This window comes from Erythrolamprus reginae, chromosome 9, assembly GCF_031021105.1.
Source record: "Erythrolamprus reginae isolate rEryReg1 chromosome 9, rEryReg1.hap1, whole genome shotgun sequence".
Classification (NCBI taxonomy): domain Eukaryota; kingdom Metazoa; phylum Chordata; class Lepidosauria; order Squamata; family Dipsadidae; genus Erythrolamprus; species Erythrolamprus reginae.
This window is the reverse complement of record NC_091958.1, coordinates 44,385,036-44,402,152: the sequence shown is the minus strand read 5'-3', so window position 1 is coordinate 44,402,152 and position 17,117 is coordinate 44,385,036. Positions and strand designations below refer to the sequence as shown.

General features: G+C 44.0%; 1 protein-coding gene across 1 annotated transcript in view; it reads right to left on the bottom strand.

Annotated features, from left to right (window-relative positions):
* RAB40C (RAB40C, member RAS oncogene family) overlaps positions 1 to 2,618 on the bottom strand; it is a 66,828-nt gene extending 64,210 nt beyond the window's left edge. The window contains exon 1 of the mRNA XM_070761019.1: positions 2,497 to 2,618. The gene's annotated coding sequence lies outside the window, so the exon portion shown is untranslated. The remainder of the gene's footprint in view (positions 1 to 2,496) is intronic.
* Positions 2,619 to 17,117: the final 14,499 nt, after the last annotated feature.

Below are 17,117 nucleotides of genomic sequence, written 5' to 3'. Positions count from 1 at the left end.
ATGTAAAAAAAACCCCAATTTAAGAAACCAATCATACATACAGACATACCATGCATAAATTTTATAAGCCATGGGGAAGGGAATATCTCAGTTCCCCCATGCCTGACGACAGAGGTGGGTTTTAAGGAGCTTACGAAAGGCAAGGAGGGTGGGGGCAACTCTGATATCTGGGGGGAGTTGGTTCCAGAGGGTCGGGGCCACCACAGAGAAGGCTCTTCCCCTTGGTCCCACCAAACGACATTGTTTAGTCGACAGGACCCGGAGAAGGCCAACTCTGTGGGACCTAACTGGTCGCTGGGATTCGTGCGGCAGAAGACCATCTGGTGGCATCTTTTGGCATCTTTTTTCCAAGACAAGCCAGAAGTTTTAGATGCCGCCTTGGTCTTAGGGAGCACTGTGGTTTGACAAATACACAGGTTGCAGGTCCTGTCAAACCCATCGGACAGTTCAATTTTATTTCTGCCCCCCCCCAATAGATAGGGGAAGGCTGGAACAAGGCTGCAAGGAAGCAGTTTCCTATCCAAACTAGCTCCGATTCACATATGAGACAATGCTACCATCAAATCTTCCTCCACCGTCCATTACCCAGGTTGGTTTTGGACTGTTCAAGTGGACTCTGATGAGATATTCAGAGATTCTCCATCGTCCAGATTACGGTTGTCCCAAAGGTGCTTTATCCAAAAGGCATCTGGATTTTCTTATTTTTTTCCCCCCTCCTTGAACTGAAGAAGCTTCTTGGATGAAATGTTTTTGAGGAAAAGAAAAAAAGAAAGTCCAGTTGCCTTTTGGAAAAAACACCTTTGGGACTCTGTTGAGATGCAAGCAAATGTCAGCTGGGATGTGCATGTCTGAACAATGCAAAAATAGCTCTCCATCTCATAGGCAATTTTGGATTCTTTCAGACTCCTCTCAATGTTTGGTCCCTGTCGTCTGCCTATCAATCCACCCACCCCGTCCCAAAATCTTTCCTTATACAAGTTTTAATAGCCACCATAAAAGCAGCCAATCTAATTGGTGACTTGACTCTGGATGGATGGAGGGAACCAGAAAGAAAAGAGAGGGGCAGGAGAGTGGGGAAGGCATGGGAGACCCAGAGTGAGGTCCCCTTTCAGACCAGGACTCCAGAGTTTGTGAATTTGGGCTGCCTCTCCTTCAGATGAGCCTACTTTACAGGGATGTTGTAGTGGGATAATATGGGGAGACCTCCCATTCCCAGATACTGTCTTCAGCTAGAAATAATAATAATAATAATAATAATAATAATAATAATAATAATAATAATAAAATTTATTAGATTTGTATGCCACCCCTCTCCGAAGACTCGGAGAGGCTCACAACAAACAATATACAGTGTACAAATCCAATGTTTAAAAAACCATTTTAAAAAACCCTTTAATAAAAAGCAATCATACAACCCAAAGAAACCATAATAGCTAAGGGGTATATCAATGATGATAAGAATGATAATAATGTGACAGTTTTTTAAATGTTTAGTTGACTGAGCTTCATGCTTAATGAATAAAATAGATTATTTATTATTATTATTATTATTATTATTATTATTATTCACAAAAAACAGTAATACACAGCAAACAAAATTGATATGCTGGATGATGGTGATGTATTGCAACTCATATCAACCATCAGAGCCAGTCAATTATATTTGTGATACATTGTTTAATATTCAGTTGACCGAGTTTCATGTTTAATGAATAAAAGAGATAAATATATAAGGTGCAAGAGATGGGGAGGCAGGACTAGCCTAAACACGGGTAGGACATATAATGATGATGATGATAATGTAATATATCATGATGATGATGATGATGATGATAAAATAATAATAATAATAATAATAATAATAATTATTATTATTATTATTATTTAACATATGAGGAGGAAAGGGAGATTTGGGGAGGCAAAGCAAATCTAAACATGGGTAGGACATATAATAATAATGATGATGACGATATAATATATGAGGAGGAGGAAGAGGATGATGAATATATGAGGGGGAGAAGATTTGGGAAGGCAAAACATATAATGATGATGATGATAATGTAATATATGAGGAGGATGGTAATAATAATGAGGATGATGATGATTTAATATATGAGGAGGAGGAAGGGGACGAGATTTGGGGAGGCAAAGCAAGCCTAAACACGGATAGGACATATAATAACAATGAGGAGGAGAAGGAAGATAATATTCATAATAAGGAGGAGGAAGAGGAGATTTGGGGAGGCACAGGAAGCCTAAACCTGGGGACGAGACGGGTCCCATTGTCCAGCCCTTTCCAGGGAGGCAAAAGAGACTAAATCATGCCCTGCGTAAAGCTCCGCACGTCTGAAGTCGCCCGACACGTGTCAAGGAGGACAGGCGGGCTCGAAAGGAGGGCGGGGGGGCGCAGGGACCCCCTCCGAGGACTGACTTGGGGGCGAGCCGCGACAGCCACCCCCCTTTTGCTCCCGGGCAGCATGGCCGGCCCAGACTCACCTCTCTCTCCGTTTCTCTCAGGCCCCCGAGGCCGCCCGTCCCGGGCTCAGTCGCCCCGTCAGCACCGCGGCTCCTCGGGAAACTGCGCTGGACTGCCAGCCACCCAGGCCTCCCGCTCGCCCAGCGACAACGCCGCCGCCCCGCCACTGGCTCCCCGCAGCGTCAATCCTCCCGCCGCCTCTCCCGTTGGCCGCCGTCCTCCTGTTCTGCCCGCCTCGTCCAGAAGACGAGACCTATCAAAGATGGAGGGGCGGGGAAAAGCTCTCAGGACGCTTCCTTCTCTCTTTCCTAGAGCTTTACATAAAGAAAGGGAGGGACCACAGGTCCCGGCATGCCTTGCGCCAGCTGCCTTTATCCGCGGCTACGGTCGAGTGGCCGCCGAGGAGGCTGGGAGTGGTAGTAAAAGCGTGTGGGCGTGGCACTAGTGGAGATGCAGCTCGTTTGTTTTGCATTTAAAGCTAGGTTAATTACACAGAAAAAAGGTTTTTAGCATGCTTTATTAGGGGGTGGTCGGAGATCTCTAAGAGGCAGAATGAGGCTTGGGCCACTATAAAATTTAACCTCATAGGGAGCCCTAGAAGAAATTATAAACAATAATGAGGATTAGATGAAAATACCGCTTTCTTTACCTCAGAACAGTTTTTTATTAGGAATCAGTAAGAAATAATATGATTAAAAAACTCAATATTTAATAATACATATAATAACCGCACAATTCTTACGCACAATTCTGGAAAAATAAAATAGTACCACCAGAAAACTCAACCATAGACAAAATATACAGTTGTGCAGGAATGGATAGACTGTCGATGCAGATCAAAGGATTATACAACTCAGAATATTATGATACCTGGCAAACATGGAATAATTAGAGGGAGAATAAATTTTTAAAAACTGTAATATAATGTGAAAATACTTACAAATATAAGAACTATGTAAATATGAACAACTTGTGTAAATACTGTAAATTTAAATAATATTTAAATAATGACAGTAAGTTATAGAAGAGATATAAGAGAAAAAATATACCAATTTCCCCATACGTATATCTTAAAACAGATCTGCTAGCTGTCTCCTGTATTTTGCTAGTTCTTTAAAAAGAGCCCCTCTTTTTAAAAATAAAAAATCCTTTTCTCCATTTTGCACAAACAAAAATCCCAATTGTGCATGTCTTAATCTCAACCACACACGTGCCACGTTTTGCACAAATGTGAACATTGTGGCTCGCATTAAACGCAACCTGGCATCCATTTATACATCGCACTGAATTAGATTTTATCTATCTATCTATCTATCTATCTATCTATCTATCATCTATCTATCTATCTATCTATCTATCTATCTATCTATTTATTTATTTATTAGATTTGTATGCCGCCCCTTTCCGAAGACTCGGGGCGGCTAACAACAATAAAAAAGACAATGTAAACAAATCTAATATTAAAAATAATCTAAAAAACCCCAATTTAGAAAACCAATCATACATACAAACATACCATGTATAAATTCTATAAGCCTAGGGGGAAGGGAAGAATTTCAATTCCCCCATGCCTGACGACAGAGGTGGGTTCTAAGGAGCTTGCGAAAGGCAAGGAAGGTGGGGGCAACTCTGATATCTGGGGGGAGCTGGTTCCAGTGGGTCGGGGCCGCCACAGAGAAGGCTCTTCTCCTGGGTCCCGCCAAACGACATTGTTTAGTCGACGGGACCCGGAGAAGGCCAACTCTGTGGGACCTAATCGGTCGCTGGGATTCGTGCGGCTGAAGATGGTCCCGGAGATATTCTGGTCTTTACATTGTCCAAACTCATACTAAACGTGACCTAGCTGCATTATAGATGAGCCATCAGTGTCTAAAAAGAACTAGAGGCAGTCCTGGATTTATGACCACAATTCAGCCCCAAATTTCTGTTGTTAAGTGAAACAGTTGTAAAATGGGGCAAAATTCACTTAACAATCTTTCCTGCCATAGTTGGTAAGTGAATCGTTGCAGTTTTGTTGAGGAAATCTGGCTTCCAGATTGACTTGGCTTGTCTGGAGATTGCAAAAAGTGACCCCAGGACACGGCAACTGTCATAAATATTACTCAGTGGCCAAGTTTGATCATGTGATCATGCGGATGTTGTGAAAAATGGTCATAGGTCATTGTTTTTCAGTGCCGTTGTAACTTCAAAGGATCATTTACTGTTGTAAATGAAGAACCACACCTGTATAGTTGGTTTTATCATCCCTAGTTCCCTTAACTTGTCGGATAATTCCTACCTAAAAGGGAAATCCTGGATTTTGGAGGAAGCCTCGCTTACGATTTCCAATCTCCAGACTTGCATGACTGCCAGCAGTTCGGCAGTTTGATTCTCACCGGCTCAAGGTTGACTCAGCGTTTCATCCTTCCGAGGTCAGTAAAATAAGAACCCAGATTGTTGGGTGGGTCTGTAAACTACTTAGAGAGAGCTGGAAAGTACTGTGAAGAGGGCTATCCTTCCTTCCTTCCTTCCTTCCTTCCTTCCTTCCTTCCTTCCTTCCTTCCTTCCTTGTTGCACAGTGGTTAGAATGAAGTTCCCTCGATTTTCACGGGGGATGAATTCCGAGACCTCCCGCGAAAGTCGAATTTCCGCGAAGTAGAGATGCTGAAGTAAATACACCATTTTTGGCTATGGACAGTATCACAAGCCATTCCTTAACACTTTAAACCCCTAAATTACAATTTCCCATTCCCTTAACAACCATTTACTCACCATTATTACTGGTACTCACCATTGAATAAGACACTTAGTGATCCTGATATTTATAAACATAATTATTTATGAAAAATAATTTTTTTTGTTATTTATTTGCAAAAATTATTAGTTTGGCGATGATGTATGACGTCATCGGGTGGGAAAAACCGTGGTATAGAAAAAAACCTGCGAAGTATTTTTTAATTAATATTTTTTGAAAAACCGTGGTATAGGCTATTCGCGAAGTTCGAACCCGCGAAAATCGAGGGAACACTGTATTGCAGGCTAACTCTGCCGACTGCCAGCAGTTCAATCATGACTGGCTCCAGTTGACTCAGCCTTCCATCCTTCCGAGGTTGGTAAAATGACGACCTAGATCAGTGATAGCGAACCTATGGCACGGGTGCCACGGCTGGCACGCGGAGCCATATCTGTTGGCACGTGAGCTGTTGCCCTAGCTCAGCTCCAACGTGCATGTGTGCTGGCCAGCTGATCTTTGGCTCGCACAGAGGCTCTGGGAGGGCGTTTTTGGCTTCCAGAGTGCCTCCGGAGAGATGGAGGGGAGCATTTTTACCCTCCCATGGTTCAAGGGATGCCTTTGGAGCCTGGGAAGGGCGAAACACAAGCCTACTGGGCCCACCAGAAATTGGGACACTGGTGTTTCTGGCTTTCATAGGATTTTTGGGGGGTGGGAGAAGCTTTTTTCACCTTCCCTGAGCATTGAATTATGGGTGTGGGCATTTGCACATGTATGATAGCGTGTGGCCATGCTCTTCGACACCCAAGGAAAAAAGGTTCACCATCACTGACCTAGATTGTTGGGTGGATCTGTAAACCGCTTAGAGAGGGCAGGAAAGCCCTGTGAAGCAGTATATAAATCTTGCTATTGCTATTAGAAACATAGAAGACTGACAGCAGAAAAAGACCTCATGGTCCATCTAGTCTGCCCTTATACTATTTCCTGTATTTTATCTTACAATGGATATAAGTTTATCCCAGGCATGTTTAAATTCAGTTACTGTGGATTTACCAACCACGTCTGCTGGAAGTTTGTTCCAAGGATCTACTACTCTTTCAGTAAAATAATATTTTGTCACGTTGCTTTTGATCTTTCCCCCAACTAACTTCAGATTATATATGGTATGCGTGTGTGTATGTCTGTTAGTATATGGGGTCTTTTAAATCTTTAAACATTTTAAAAATTGTTAGATTATTTATGATTTGTTGTTACATGTTGTGAGCCGCCCCGAGTCTTCGGAGAGGGGCGGCATACAAATCGAATAAATAATAATAATAATAATAATTGTGTCCCCTTCTTCTTGTGTTCACTTTCCTATTAAAAACACTTCCCTCCTGAACCTTATTTAACCCTTTAACATATTTAAATGTTTCGATCATGTCCCCCCTTTTCCTTCTGTCCTCCAGACTATACAGATTGAGTTCATGAAGTCTTTCCTGATAACGTTTTATACTTAAGACCTTCCACCATTCTTGTAGCCCATCTTTGGACCCGTTCAATTTTGTCAATATCTTTTTGTAGGTGAGGTCTCCAGAACTGAACACAGTACAGTGATCCCCCGAGTTTCGCGATCTCGATCTTTGCGAAATGCTATATCGCGATTTTTCCACCCGATGACGTCACTCCCTTCCTTTCTCATCTTTCTTTCTCTCTCTCTCTCTCTTTCTCTATCTTGCTTCTTCCTCTCTCACACTCTCTTCCTCCCTCTCTCATCTCTTTCTTTCCTTCTCTCTCTTTCTCTATCTCTCCCCCTCTTGCTCTCGAGCGGCGGGCGGCACCCAGGGAAGGTTCCTTCGGCCGCCCACCAGCTGATCTGCTCGGCAGCGCAGTAGCAGCGAGGAGCCGAAGATGGGGTTTCCCCTTTGCGTGGGCAACGGGGAAACCCCATCTTCGGCTCCTCGCTGCTACTGCGCTGCCGAGCAGATCAGCTGGTGGGCGGCCGAAGGAACCTTCCCTGGGTCTTCAACTCCCAGAGCGGCGGACAAGCGGCAGGCGGACAAGAAAAGCGGCGGCCGGACAAGCGGAAAAGCGGCGGACAAGCGGCGGGCGGAAAAGCGGCAGCCGGACAAGTGGACAAGCGGCCGGACAAGCGGAAAAGCGGCGGACAAGCGGCGGGCGGAAAAGCGGCGGCCGGACAAGCAGACAAGCGGCGGACAAGCGGAAAAGCGGCGGACAAGCGGGCAGGCAGGCGGCTCCTCAGCTGCTGGGTCTTCCCAGGGGCGGAAGTAAAAACACCATCTGCGCATGCGTGGCCATGGAAAAAGGGGCGCGCATGCGCAGATGGTGTTTTTACTTCCGCACCACTACATCCCGAAAAATCGATTATCGCGAGGGGTCTTGGAACGGAACCCTCGCGATAATCGGGGGATTCCAAAACCCTATTAGGATACCAGGGAAGATTGCCAGGCATAGGGGTACCAAATGGTCCTGATGCCAAAGGAAAATTAAAAGAATGTGGAAGCTGATTATTATGGCTTCTCCCAATTGAGGAGGATCTAAGGACAGGATCCATGTTCCACATGGTGTGAAGCTTGATGAAAATTTTGTATAGGTAAATTTTTTCGACCCAGGCTTACATAGGGAGATTTACTTTTTCTGCACCAGTTGGTTCTCAATCTTGGCAATTTTTAAGTTGTGCAGACTTCAACTTCCACTGAATTCTCCAGCCCAGCTAACATTGGTGGACCTCCCAGAATTCCATGCTTGCTGAGGAATTCTGGGAGTTCAAATCCACACATTGCTTAAAATTGCCAAAGGTGAGCATTGCTCAAATTTCCCTCAACAAGCAGTCATACATCTACAGAACATAGATGGACAACATTTGTAAACATTTTATTTATTTAATTTACATAGCCGTCTCTCATCAATGACTCTTACAAGCAGTATAATAATTAAAACCATACCACAATATAAAAAGGATCAAAGATAAATAACAATAAACATGAAATATAAAAATACCTCCAGAGAGAAGACAACCAACCAACATATAATAATTTAGATTATATATGAGAGTATAATACATACATAATGTTCTGCCGGCATGTCCCAACCGCCTGTAATTACAGGGTAATTAGTCCAGAAAGACACATACCACATGATAGAAGGAAAAACCAAAAGTCTTTATCAACAGAAAAACAGAAACAGCTCCCTTTTTAAATGTCAAAGGGATTTTCTGATACACACAAGGCACAGGTTAAATGCAATCCAATTTCTCACCCAATAACTGGGAAATTGAGTCCAATTCTCTAAAGTCCAGAAAGTCCACACACAATCTTGAACAGCAAAAACCACGATCTTGACAAAACTATGAATCAGATAAACTGCCATGAGGCTAAACCAGCAGGCTGCTCTTTTATCTGTAGCACTAATTACAGCAGCCCCACCCAACCACAGGTGGCCTCACTTATCTCCTGTAATAATCCTTCAGTTGTTCTCTCCTATGCATCACTCTACGCATGCGTGGATGTGTCATAAATTCTTGTTCAGAATCCAGGGATGATAAGGATGATTGATCTCCTCCCGGGCTGTCTGCCAAACTCCCCTCTTCCAAGTCACACCCACCTTCTTCTTCTTCCGAGGAAACTTCACTACCTGACTCTGTCGGCAGTAAAACAGGCCTATGACATGTTGATGTTTCCCCTGCATCCACCTCCACATTCCTTGGGGCAGGAGCTGGGGCAGAGCCAAACACAACACATAAATAGAGGTATTTTTATCTAAGAATACAACACTGCCTATACATTCTTATAAATATCTCTCATGCACAGATAGAAAGCATATATAAATACTGTATATTACATCTATCATATAGTGATAGAATTGTATACTTCAGATTAAAATTATATTAAGAGCATTAAGAGAATCGGGGAGATAATTCTCTTCTATTTGTGCCAGGCTAGATAATTCATTTATGTGAGCCTATCCTGCCACCCACTCACTCACTCAGAGAGTACACGATGTTACAACGAGGCTTGACTTTGCATTGTTTGTGACTAGATAAATGCATGGGGGGGGGGGGGTTGGGGGGGGTAGAGGAATATCTCTATTAACATCACCATCTGTGACCTGCTATGCTACAAAACACTTTGGAAAATATATTCAATATAATGCACGTATAGGATACAATATGTTTTATTTTATTTATGTATTTATTCGAACAAGTATAGTATTGTAGTTTGTACAAGCATAACAAAAGTAGTAAATAATGATAAAAGAAGACAATAGGATGGTAGGACAGGAACGGTAGGCACAATGGTGTGCATTGACTCATTCGAGACAATGATGAATCCGCATACAGACGGGAAGTTGAACAACTATCCTTGTGGTGTGACCAGAACAATCTAGAACTGAACACACTCAAAACCGTAGAAATGGTGGTAGACTTTAAGAGAAACCCTTCCACCCTTCCACCTCTCACAATACTAGACAACACAGTATCAACAGTAGAGACCTTCAAATTTCTAGGTTCTATCATATCTCAAGACCTAAAATGGTCACCTAACATCAAAAACATCATCAAAAAAGCACAACAAAGAATGTTCTTTCTGCGCCAGCTCAGGAAGTTCAAACTGCCCAAGGAGCTGCTGATTCAGTTCTACAGAGGAATCATTGAGTCTGTCATCTGCACCTCTATAACTGTCTGGTTTGGTGCTGCAACCCAACAGGACCGACACAGACTTCAGAGGATAATCAGAATTGCAGAAAAAACAATTGCTGCCAATCTGCCTTCCATTGAGGACCTGTATACTGCACGAGTCAAAAAGAGGGCAGGTAAAATATTTACTGACCCCTCGCATCCTGGACACAAATTGTTTCAACTCCTACCCTCAAAACGTCGCTACAGAGTACTGCACACCAAGACAACTAGACACAAGAACAGTTTTTTCCCGAACCCCATCACTCTACTAAACAAATAATTCCCTCAAAACTGTCAGACTTTCTACTAAATCTGCACTTGTATTCTACTAGTTTTTCTCATCATTCCTATCACCCATTTCCTCCCATGTTGACTGTATGACTGTAACTTGTTGCGTATATCCTAAGATTTTTATTAATATTGCTTCTTCATTGCTTATTTGACCCCTATGACAATCATTAAGTGTTGTATCACATGATTCTTGACAAATGTATATTTTATTTTATGTACGTTGAGAGCATATGCACCAAGACAAATTCCTTGTGTGTCCAATCACACTTGGCCAATAAAAATTCTATTCTATTCTATTCTATTCTATTATGCACACCCCTTACAAACCTCTTAGAAAAGAGGTCGACTGTAGGCAATCTGAGGTTAAAGATTTTGGGGTTTGGGGAAGAAACCACAGTCAGGTACTGCATTCCAGGCATTGATCACTCTATTGCTGAGGTCGTAGTTTGGAGCAGTTTACATTAAGTTTGAATCTATTACGTGCTCATGTGTTGTTACGATTGAAGGTGAAGTAGTCACTAACAGGAAGGACATTTCAGTATATGATTTTATAAACTACTGTTAGATCAGATCAGAGGCGACGTAGTTGTAAATTGTCTAATCTCAGTCTTTCAAGTCTGATGGAGTAAGGTGTTTCATTGCGTTATTGTGTTTTGTTTTGTTATTATGTAAATACTGTATTAGATTAAATGCGTTCTCAGAGCATTGGGTTAGTTTTGTGGGCTGAGCCATCTCATTAAACTATAGTCTGATTCATTTCTTTGGAAATGAGAGGCTGTTGCGTTTAGCTTATGGGCTTGTGCTAAATCTGTGCGAATATACTTAAAAGTATTGTATGCTAGGTTTTGCCATCCTTCTTCGTCCATTCAAGTCTAAATGGGAGCAGAGAGAAAACCCCAAATATTTAAAATGCATCAGTGCGCGCGAGTGGAGCATGCGTGCATTAAACATCATGAGTAAGTGGAACCCACCCCTAGTTCAGACCCAAATATTATCTAAGATACAGGACAATGAACATTTTCTGAATAATTTTTGTCCCAGAGCTAAACTCGCACTTAACAATGAAATAAAGGATCACCATCAATGAGCCGTTGGACAGTATTACATAATAATAATAATAATAATAATAATAATAATAATAATAATAATAATAATAATAGTAATAATTTATTAGATTTGTATACCACCCTTGGTCTAAATAATCTAAATAATAAATAAATCTAAATAATAAATAAATAAAATAAATAATAATAATAATAATAATAATAGTAATAGTAATAGTAATAATTTATTAGATTTGTATACCACCCTTGGTCTGTTGTATAGATGTTTGGGTGGTTCAGGGTGGGGAATTTGTGGTGGGCGGGGCATGTTTTATTGTTATGTGTGTTGGGATTAGCCTCTAGACAGTGATGGGCTACCAAAATTTTTACTACCACACTGTGGGCGTGGCTTATGCATTTTGTTTCAACATCTTTCAGTGCAAATTGGGTGCTCTGGGGTGGAGCTCCAAATTTTGCTACCGGAACTGCGTTCCTAACCGTTCCCATAGGAGCCCATCACTGCCTATAGCACCATGTGACTTTCAGTGTGTATGTATACTGTGTATACAGCAGCGATGGGCCACCATTCCTGGCGCCACCGCCGAATCTCACTCAAAGATGCGCAATTTCCAGCTTTTTTTTGCTTCCATGAATGCATAGAAGTGAAAATAAAATAAGTTACCCCCGCCGTGTGCCCTGCCCGCTTGCCCGCTCCCTGCCTGCCCTGCCATGAGCAGTGCCTCTGCTACGAGTGGTCCGAGTGCTCCACCCCCTGCCTTACCTTGCGCGACGGCTTCTCCCTTGCCGAGAAGATGGCATGCGGTGCGTGGAGGAGGCCGGGTGGCCCCAAGTTCCAGCCACGCAGCCTGTTCTGTTCTCTCCCACGCCGGAGGTCTCTCTCAGTGTGGCGATGGCACCCCATGCGAATTGTGGTATTTGGGAGCAAAGCGCTGCTGCTCCCAAAGGCCACAACTCGCTCGGGGTGCCATTGCCCCAACGAGAAATGCCTGCGGCGTGGGAGAACAGAAAGCAGTCCATGTGGCCAGAGCTCGGCCAGGCCACTTTTGCCGCATGTGCGACAGCAAAAAACCCAGTCATTTTTATTGGAATCATGCTGGTTGATTCAAATAGCCCCCACCCTCCTCGCCTTCCGTAAAATGCTCAAGACCCACTTTTGTCACCAGGCGTGGGGATAATTACCATCTTTCCCCTTTTTATTATATTTTTGGCCTTACTGCATGATAGATTAGGTTGAATGTGTGTGACTGCATAGCTAGGGGTTTTATTATGTTATTAATGTCTTTTAAATGGATCTAATTTTTTATTGTTACATTTGTAATATATTGTATTATTGCTATCCTGTGAGCCGCCACAAGTCTTTGGAGAGGGGCGGCATACAAATCTAATAAAGTATAAACTATAACTATGTGCACGCCCAGCAGCAATGGAACTAAGTTACACGCTCCATTGCCGCCACTGGAATGGCATTCCTGTCATTCCAGCGCCTAGCCCAGGAGTGAGCAAAGTTGGCTCTTCTATGACATGTGGACTTCAACTCCCAGAATTCCTGAGCTACCATGGTTGTCTCAGGAATTCTGGAAGTTGAAGTCCATAAGTCATAGAAGAGCCAACTTTGCCTATCTAGCCCAGTGTTTCCCAACCTTTTTTGAGCCGCGGCACATTATTCATATTTTCAAAATCCTGGGGAACACTGAAAGGGGGGGCGGGGCGGGGGGCGGGCTAAAGAAAAGTTTGGACAAAAAAACCCTCTCTCTTCCTCCCTTTCACTCTATTTCTCCCTCTTTCTCTCTTTTCCTTTCTTCCCTTCTTTCTCTCTCTCCATCCCTCTTTCTTTCTTTCTTCCTCCCTTTTTTGCTCTCTCTCTCCCTCCTTCCCTTCCTCTATGTCTTTCTCTCTCCCTTGCTCTCTCTCTCTCTCTCTGTCTCTCTTGCTATCTCTTTCTTGCTTTTTTCTCTCTCTCTTGCTCTCTCTCTCTCTTTCATTGTCTTGCTATACGTCTCTTTCTTTCTCTTTGCCTCTCTTGCTATCTCTCTTTCTCTCTCTCTGTCTCTCTTGCTATGTCTCTCTTTCTTTCTCTTTCTCTCTCTCTCTGTGCCTCTCTTGCTAAGTCTCTCTTTTTCTCTTGCTATGTCTCTTTTTCTCTCTCTCTGCCTCTCTTGCTATGTCTCTCTTTCTCTCTCTCTCTCTCTTTCTCTGCCTCTCTTGCTGTCTCTCTTTCTTGCTCTGTCTCTCTTTCTCTGCATCTCTTGCTATGTCTCTCTTTCTCTCTCTCTGCCTCTCTTATATGTCTCTCTTTCTTTCTCTCTCTCTCTCAGCTGACTGCAAGCGGGAGCCCTGACGGCGGCAGCTGGACGTGCTGCTGGACACCGTATATGCCAGGCCCGCAGCGCTAGCATGTACGACATCCAGCAGCACGTCCAACCGCCACCGTCAGGGCTCCCGCTTGCAGTCAGCTGAGAGAGAGCGAGAGAGAGAGCGCTCCCTCTCGCCGCCTGGAGCTCCCTCTCGCCGCCGCCATCTCCCCGAGACTGCCTGCGGCCGCTGCGGCCCCCCCCCCCACTCCCATCGCCAGTGCCCTCCCGCCGGGCCACAAAGGACACTTGCCGTCGACGCCAGAGAAGCTCCAGCTGGGCGGGGCACTGCCGGTACTTCCGTCCTGGGGCTCCCGCTCGCAGCTGTCCCCCGGCTCCTACTCGATGCCGCAGTTTTCGGCGCTCTCCTGCTGGGCCCCAAAGAAGGAAGGCGGGAAAAAGGCGCGAAGAATGGAGCTCTCCTTCTTCCTGCCTTCCTTCTTTGGGGTCCAGCAGGAGAGCGCCGAAAACCGCGGCATCGAGCAGGAGCCGGGGGACAGCTGAGAGCGGGAGCCCCAGGACGGAAGTACCGGCAGCGCCCCACCCAGCTGGAGCTTGGCGGCACACCTGGCCATGTCTCGCGGCACACTCCGGTTGGGAAATGCTGGTCTAGCCCATCCCTGGTATACACATACAATGACAATAAAGTACAGTACAGCGTTCCCTTAATTTTTGCGGGGGATGCGTTCTAAGACCACCCACGAAAGTCAAATTTCCGCGAAGTGGAGATGCGGAAGTAAATACACTATTTTTGGCTATGAACAGTATCACAAGCCTTCCCTTAACACTTTAAACCCCTAAATTACAATTTCCCATTCCCTTAGCAACCATTTAGATTATTACTCACCATGTATATTTATTTATTAAAGTTTATTGAATTTTTTTTTTAATGAAAGGTGGAAAAAAGTTTGGCGATGACATATGATATCATCGGGCGGGAAAAACCCTGGTATAGGGGAAAAAAACCACAAAGTATTTTTTAATTTTTTAATCGAGGTTCGATTACTGCAACGCTCTCTACATGGGGCTACCTTTGAAAAGTGTTCGGAAACTCCAGATCGTGCAGAACGCAGCCGCGAGAGCCATCGTGGGGCTTCCCAGATTTGCCCACGTATCTACAATACTCCGTGGCCTGCATTGGCTGCCGATCAGTTTCCGGTCACAATTCAAAGTGTTGGTCATGACATTTAAAGCCCTACATGGCATTGGACCAGAATACCTCCGGAACCGCCTGCTACCGCACGAATCCCAGCGGCCGATAAGGTCCCACAGAGTTGGCCTTCTCCGGGTCCCGTCGACTAAACAATGTTGTCTGGCGGGCCCCAGGGGAAGAGCCTTCTCTGTGGCGGCCCCGGCCCTCTGGAATCAGCTCCCCCCCGGAGATTAGAACTGCTCCCACCCTCCTTGTCTTCCGTAAACTACTTAAGACCCACCTATACTGCCAGGCATGGGGGATTTGAGACACCTTTCCCCCAGGCTTATTATAATTTATGTTTGGTATGTATGTGCTCTTTGGTTTTTAATTATGATAGGGTTTTTAGGTTTTTTTTTAATATTAGATTTGTGCCTGTATAATACTGTTTTTATCGTGTTGTGAGCCGCCCCGAATCTTCAGAGAGGGGCGGCATACAAATCTAATAAATTATTATTATTATTATTATTTATTATTATTTTTTTAAAAAAACGTGGTATAGACTTTTCACGAAGTTCGGACCAGTGAAAATCGAGGGAACCCTGTATTTATATTATATTTAAGTGCCTGCGAGCAGAAAAGTGATTCAAATCATCCAGGAGCCCCCCCAAGTTTTACACTGGATGAAAGCAAATGGAATTCAACAGCCAAGTTTGTCTTTGAGTTGGGATGTCTTGGCGTTTGCCCGATGAATGGTTTTAAGCCTCCATCTTGGAGGAACGCCACCGGAGCAGACAAAACTTCCTGTTCCCAGCAGTTCAAACAGCTCAATTGCTTCTGGGCCCTGGCTCTTCATTTCCATCTCAATATTCAGGCCGTTGTTTTGCCATCCAAGAAGCTCACAGGGAGGCTGTTGTTCCTCTGGCGGTGGGAAGGTCTCCCCATCTGTCTTGAATGCTGAGAAGGCCTGCATTGTCTCCGCTTGGCAAGGCCCAGGCTAGAATTCGGGTCGTGATCGGCTGTAACCTGAAGCTTCCCAGAAATCCATGGAGGATTGTCCGGATGTTTGGAGACAAGGACCACACAGTTGTGAAGGAAAAATCCATTGTGTATAAAATAATTTAAGTTTTATTTTAAGAATATCAGTATTTGCCGTCTGTAGTTTCTGTCTTTAACAAGATTAGGATTTCCTGTTCTTCCTTATCTTGTGACTGTCATTTTGGGATCTGTTTTTAACAAGATAAATGTTTGCTAATTAACAAGAGAAATGTTTGCTGTTTAACAAGATAAATGTTTGCTGTTTACCCAATAAACCATATAAGGTGCTATTCATCTCTGCGAGAGGGAGGCAGGATGTGGACCATATTTGGGCAAGGAATTCTGTGTACCCCTATGATACGTTGAGGAATTCTATGCACCTTTGTGATTTGTAAAACCTATATAACCTGCTCTTTAGCTTCTGTACAAGTGTCTCTTCCCTTGTGAAGAGTACCCGCTTTGCAAACCATTTTTGGTATACCCAGAGAGAATAAACATTTCTGTTCTCTTTGTCCAAACGTCTCATCTGAACTTTTTCATAAAATTTCAGCACACAGTAGCTTATAGAAACCGTATCCCTCTGGATTGAAGGGATGAAACGCCAAGCTGTGCTCCCTATATTGGTGTGCTTGTCCAACAAAAGGCCCTTCCTCCTCATCTCCATGTCTACTGCAGCTTTTCCCCCCTGCCAGCCTGACCATCTTCCAATGGGCAAGATGACAAAGCCCATGACTTCCGGCCCGCGCTGGTTATTGTCTGCACACGGCCCAATAGGAACGGTGGTAGACCAGACTGAACAGAGGTTTTCTTTGTCGTTTTGTTTTGGAAGCAAGCGCCGGTGGCTCGGCATGGGGAAGTTTCCGAAAAGAGCTGAAGATGTGCCAGGCGGAAATTTGGGACAATAGCTGTAAGTCAATGTTGACAATACGGAGTTGTCTGGTGTGACTTCCAAGAAGCAGCCAGTTGGGTGGCACTTTTTCCAGAGTGGCACATTATATTAAAGGCACCAGGTTTTGTCAGTTACTTTTGATTTTGGGCTGCCATAGCTTTTAGCCCTCCTGCTATGTATCTACTATCTTTCCTGCTCTCCCTCACATCCCTGTCTGTCTGTCCGTCCATCCATCCATCCATCCATCCATCCATCTATCTGTTCTGTCGGGCTCTCTGGTAGAATCCTCCCAAAAATTTACAGGTGCAAATTTCAGACACACACACGTTTGAAAATTTAAAACAATGTTCTTTATAATGAAAATTCACTTAAACTAAGCCCTCTTTTGGTATAGCAAAGAGCACTGGTCTCCAAACAAACTGGTAATTTGTACAAGCCCCTTATCAGTTCTGTGATACTTAGCTTGCAGCTGTGAGGCAATTCACAGT